The sequence below is a fragment of the Bombina bombina genome, unplaced genomic scaffold (genome assembly GCF_027579735.1).
Source record: "Bombina bombina isolate aBomBom1 unplaced genomic scaffold, aBomBom1.pri scaffold_543, whole genome shotgun sequence".
NCBI lineage: Eukaryota > Metazoa > Chordata > Amphibia > Anura > Bombinatoridae > Bombina > Bombina bombina.
In genome coordinates, this window is record NW_026510753.1 from 268,047 (window position 1) to 274,046 (window position 6,000).

Here is a 6,000-nt window from a genome sequence, read left to right on the forward strand (position 1 = left end):
CTATTTGCAATTCCCATAAACCATCCGTCTTTATAAAGCTCACACAACTATATCCTTACAGGAACTTTCGAAGCCCGGATAGCTCAGTCGGTAGAGCATCAGACTTTTAATCTGAGGGTCCAGGGTTCAAGTCCCTGTTCGGGCGAGCACTTTTAAAACAGTCACAAACTGAACATGTTCCAAGAATTCACAGTACATATATAAATATAACTTTGAAATTTGTTAGAAAAAGTCTTCTACTCATTTGAAACTCTTCTTGAACTGGGGAATTTAAGCCTACATTAGCTGTGGTTTTCCTTACATATTGGAGAAATAGTATAAATTCCAAATTCAACTAAAAGAAAAAAAATGAATGAAACAAGGAAAATTAACACACAGCAGCTATTTGCAATTCCCATAAACCATCCGTCTTTATAAAGCTCACACAACTATCTCCTTACAGGAACTTTCGAAGCCCGGATAGCTCAGTCGGTAGAGCATCAGACTTTTAATCTGAGGGTTCAAGTCCCTGTTCGGGCGAGCACTTTTAAAACAGTCACAAACTGAGCATGTTCCAAGAATTCACAGTATATATGTGAATATATATAAATATAACTTTGAAATTTGTTAGAAAAAGTCTTCTACTCATTTGAAACTCATGCTAAGTGTTTTACATTGTCTTTTTATTATGCAGTTGTTGGTTATGCAAGTCTTCTGAATTTATTAGTTCTTTAAGTTATATCAAGCTAGTGCTTGGAATGACAAGGAAAAATAAACTTGTTTTGCAGAAGAAAAATGTCATGTTGCTTCAAATAAATACCAGAACATCTGGACTTTCTTCAACTTGTTCATTCCTCTGAGTTACTTATCAAGAGAACATGATCAAAAAAAGGAAAAACAGAAGGACATAAAGAATATTTCTTCTTGAACTAGGGAATTTAAGCCTAAATTAGCTGTGGTTTCCCTTACATATTGGAGAAATAGTATAAATTCCAAATTCAACTAAAAGAAAAAAAATGAATGAAACAAGGAAAATTAACACACAGCAGCTATTTGCAATTCCCATAAACCATCCGTCTTTATAAAGCTCACACAACTATATCCTTACAGGAACTTTCGAAGCCTGGATAGCTCAGTCGGTAGAGCATCAGACTTTTAATCTGAGGGTCCAGGGTTCAAGTCCCTGTTTGGGCGAGCACTTTTAAAACAGTCACAAACTGAGCATGTTCCAAGAATTCACAGTATATATGTGAATAAATATAAATATAACTTTGAAATTTGTTAGAAAAAGTCTTCTACTCATTTGAAATTCATGCTAAGTGTTTTACATTGTCTTTTCATTATGCAGTTGTTGGTTATGCAAGTCTTCTGAATTTATTAGTTCTTTAAGTTATATCAAGCTAGTGCTTGGAATGACAAGGAAAAATAAACTTGTTTTGCAGAAGAAAAATGTCATGTTGCTTCAAATAAATACCAGAACATCTGGACTTTCTTCAACTTGTTCATTCCTCTGAGTTACTTATCAAGAGAACATGATCAAAAAAAGGAAAAACAGAAGGACATAAAGAATATTTCTTCTTCAACTGGGGAATTTAAGCCTAAATTAGCTGTGGTTTCCCTTACATACACACAACTATATCCTTACAGGAACTTTCGAAGCCCGGATAGCTCAGTCGGTAGAGCATCAGACTTTTAATCTGAGGGTCCAGGGTTCAAGTCCCTGTTCGGGCGAGCACTTTTAAAACAGTCACAAACTGAGCATGTTCCAAGAATTCACAGTACATATATAAATATAACTTTGAAATTTGTTAGAAAAAGTCTTCTACTCATTTGAAACTCTTCTTGAACTGGGGAATTTAAGCCTAAATTAGCTGTGGTTTTCCTTACATATTGGAGAAATAGTATAAATTCCAAATTCAACTAAAAGAAAAAAAAATGAATGAAACAAGGAAAATTAACACACAGCAGCTATTTGCAATTCCCATAAACCATCCGTCTTTATAAAGCTCACACAACTATATCCTTACAGGAACTTTCGAAGCCCGGATAGCTCAGTCGGTAGAGCATCAGACTTTTAATCTGAGGGTCCAGGGTTCAAGTCCCTGTTCGGGCGAGTACTTTTAAAACAGTCACAAACTGAGCATGTTCCAAGAATTCACAGTATATATGTGAATATATATAAATATAACTTTGAAATGTGTTAGAAAAAGTCTTCTACTCATTTGAAACTCATGCTAAGTGTTTTACATTGTCTTTTTATTATGCAGTTGTTGGTTATGCAAGTCTTCTGAATTTATTAGTTCTTTAAGTTATATCAAGCTAGTGCTTGGAATGACAAGGACAAATAAACTTGTTTTGCAGAAGAAAAATGTTGCTTCAAATAAATACCAGAACATCTGGACTTTCTTCAACTTGTTCATTCCTCTGAGTTACATATCAAGAGAACATGATCAAAAAAAGGAAAAACAGAAGGACATAAAGAATATTTCTTCTTGAACTAGGGAATTTAAGCCTAAATTAGCTGTGGTTTCCCTTACATATTGGAGAAATAGTATAAATTCCAAATTCAACTAAAAGAAAAAAAATGAATGAAACAAGGAAAATTAACACACAGCAGCTATTTGCAATTCCCATAAACCATCCGTCTTTATAAAGCTCACACAACTATATCCTTACATGAACTTTCGAAGCCTGGATAGCTCAGTCGGTAGAGCATCAGACTTTTAATCTGAGGGTCCAGGGTTCAAGTCCCTGTTCGGGCGAGCACTTTTAAAACAGTCACAAACCGATCATGTTCCAAGAATTCACAGTATATATGTGAATATATATAAATATAACTTTGAAATGTGTTAGAAAAAGTCTTCTACTCATTTGAAACTCATGCTAAGTGTTTTACATTGTCTTTTTATTATGCAGTTGTTGGTTATGCAAGTCTTCTGAATTTATTAGTTCTTTAAGTTATATCAAGCTAGTGCTTGGAATGACAAGGACAAATAAACTTGTTTTGCAGAAGAAAAATGTTGCTTCAAATAAATACCAGAACATCTGGACTTTCTTCAACTTGTTCATTCCTCTGAGTTACATATCAAGAGAACATGATCAAAAAAAGGAAAAACAGAAGGACATAAAGAATATTTCTTCTTGAACTAGGGAATTTAAGCCTAAATTAGCTGTGGTTTCCCTTACATATTGGAGAAATAGTATACATTCCAAATTCAACTAAAAGAAAAAAAATGAATGAAACAAGGAAAATTAACACACAGCAGCTATTTGCAATTCCCATAAACCATCCGTCTTTATAAAGCTCACACAACTATATCCTTACATGAACTTTCGAAGCCTGGATAGCTCAGTCGGTAGAGCATCAGACTTTTAATCTGAGGGTCCAGGGTTCAAGTCCCTGTTCGGGCGAGCACTTTTAAAACAGTCACAAACCGATCATGTTCCAAGAATTCACAGTATATATGTGAATATATATAAATATAACTTTGAAATTTGTTAGAAAAAGTCTTCTACTCATTTGAAATTCATGCTAAGTGTTTTACATTGTCTTTTTATTATGCAGTTGTTGGTTATGCAAGTCTTCTGAATTTATTAGTTCTTTAAGTTATATCAAGCTAGTGCTTGGAATGACAAGGAAAAATAAACTTGTTTTGCAGAAGAAAAATGTCATGTTGCTTCAAATAAATACCAGAACATCTGGACTTTCTTCAACTTGTTCATTCCTCTGAGTTACATATCAAGAGAACATGATCAAAAAAAGGAAAAACAGAAGGACATAAAGAATATTTCTTCTTGAACTAGGGAATTTAAGCCTAAATTAGCTGTGGTTTCCCTTACATATTGGAGAAATAGTATAAATTCCAAATTCAACTAAAAGAAAAAAAATGAATGAAACAAGAAAAATTAACACACAGCAGCTATTTGCAATTCCCATAAACCATCCGTCTTTATAAAGCTCACACAACTATATCCTTACATGAACTTTCGAAGCCTGGATAGCTCAGTCGGTAGAGCATCAGACTTTTAATCTGAGGGTCCAGGGTTCAAGTCCCTGTTCGGGCGAGCACTTTTAAAACAGTCACAAACCGATCATGTTCCAAGAATTCACAGTATATATGTGAATATATATAAATATAACTTTGAAATTTGTTAGAAAAAGTCTTCTACTCATTTGAAATTCATGCTAAGTGTTTTACATTGTCTTTTTATTATGCAGTTGTTGGTTATGCAAGTCTTCTGAATTTATTAGTTCTTTAAGTTATATCAAGCTAGTGCTTGGAATGACAAGGAAAAATAAACTTGTTTTGCAGAAGAAAAATGTCATGTTGCTTCAAATAAATACCAGAACATCTGGACTTTCTTCAACTTGTTCATTCCTCTGAGTTACATATCAAGAGAACATGATCAAAAAAAGGAAAAACAGAAGGACATAAAGAATATTTCTTCTTGAACTAGGGAATTTAAGCCTAAATTAGCTGTGGTTTCCCTTACATATTGGAGAAATAGTATAAATTCCAAATTCAACTAAAAGAAAAAAAATGAATGAAACAAGGAAAATTAACACACAGCAGCTATTTGCAATTCCCATAAACCATCCGTCTTTATAAAGCTCACACAACTATATCCTTACATGAACTTTCGAAGCCTGGATAGCTCAGTCGGTAGAGCATCAGACTTTTAATCTGAGGGTCCAGGGTTCAAGTCCCTGTTCGGGCGAGCACTTTTAAAACAGTCACAAACCGATCATGTTCCAAGAATTCACAGTATATATGTGAATATATATAAATATAACTTTGAAATTTGTTAGAAAAAGTCTTCTACTCATTTGAAATTCATGCTAAGTGTTTTACATTGTCTTTTTATTATGCAGTTGTTGGTTATGCAAGTCTTCTGAATTTATTAGTTCTTTAAGTTATATCAAGCTAGTGCTTGGAATGACAAGGAAAAATAAACTTGTTTTGCAGAAGAAAAATGTCATGTTGCTTCAAATAAATACCAGAACATCTGGACTTTCTTCAACTTGTTCATTCCTCTGAGTTACATATCAAGAGAACATGATCAAAAAAAGGAAAAACAGAAGGACATAAAGAATATTTCTTCTTGAACTAGGGAATTTAAGCCTAAATTAGCTGTGGTTTCCCTTACATATTGGAGAAATAGTATAAATTCCAAATTCAACTAAAAGAAAAAAAATGAATGAAACAAGGAAAATTAACACACAGCAGCTATTTGCAATTCCCATAAACCATCCGTCTTTATAAAGCTCACACAACTATATCCTTACATGAACTTTCGAAGCCTGGATAGCTCAGTCGGTAGAGCATCAGACTTTTAATCTGAGGGTCCAGGGTTCAAGTCCCTGTTCGGGCGAGCACTTTTAAAACAGTCACAAACTGAGCATGTTCCAAGAATTCACAGTACATATATAAATATAACTTTGAAATTTGTTAGAAAAAGTCTTCTACTCATTTGAAACTCTTCTTGAACTGGGGAATTTAAGCCTAAATTAGCTGTGGTTTTCCTTACATATTGGAGAAATAGTATACATTCCAAATTCAACTAAAAGAAAAAAAATGAATGAAACAAGGAAAATTAACACACAGCAGCTATTTGCAATTCCCATAAACCATCCGTCTTTATAAAGCTCACACAACTATATCCTTACAGGAACTTTCGAAGCCCGGATAGCTCAGTCGGTAGAGCATCAGACTTTTAATCTGAGGGTCCAGGGTTCAAGTCCCTGTTCGGGCGAGCACTTTTAAAACAGTCACAAACTGAGCATGTTCCAAGAATTCACAGTACATATATAAATATAACTTTGAAATTTGTTAGAAAAAGTCTTCTACTCATTTGAAACTCTTCTTGAACTGGGGAATTTAAGCCTAAATTAGCTGTGGTTTTCCTTACATATTGGAGAAATAGTATAAATTCCAAATTCAACTAAAAGAAAAAAAATGAATGAAACAAGGAAAATTAACACACAGCAGCTATTTGCAATTCCCATAAACCATCCGTCTT

The 6,000-nt window shown here is 33.7% G+C and overlaps 3 non-coding genes across 3 annotated transcripts; all 3 read left to right on the forward strand.

The window, feature by feature from the left end:
* The first annotated feature begins 72 nt into the window (after nt 1–72).
* On the forward strand, nt 73–145 carry TRNAK-UUU (transfer RNA lysine (anticodon UUU)). Its single transcript has one exon. It is a non-coding gene; the product is annotated as a tRNA-Lys (tRNA).
* Nucleotides 146–1,637: 1,492 nt separating this feature from the next.
* On the forward strand, nt 1,638–1,710 carry TRNAK-UUU (transfer RNA lysine (anticodon UUU)). Its single transcript has one exon. It is a non-coding gene; the product is annotated as a tRNA-Lys (tRNA).
* A 309-nt stretch (nt 1,711–2,019) lies between these two features.
* Nucleotides 2,020–2,092, forward strand: TRNAK-UUU (transfer RNA lysine (anticodon UUU)). Its single transcript has one exon. It is a non-coding gene; the product is annotated as a tRNA-Lys (tRNA).
* The last annotated feature ends 3,908 nt before the right edge of the window (nt 2,093–6,000 follow it).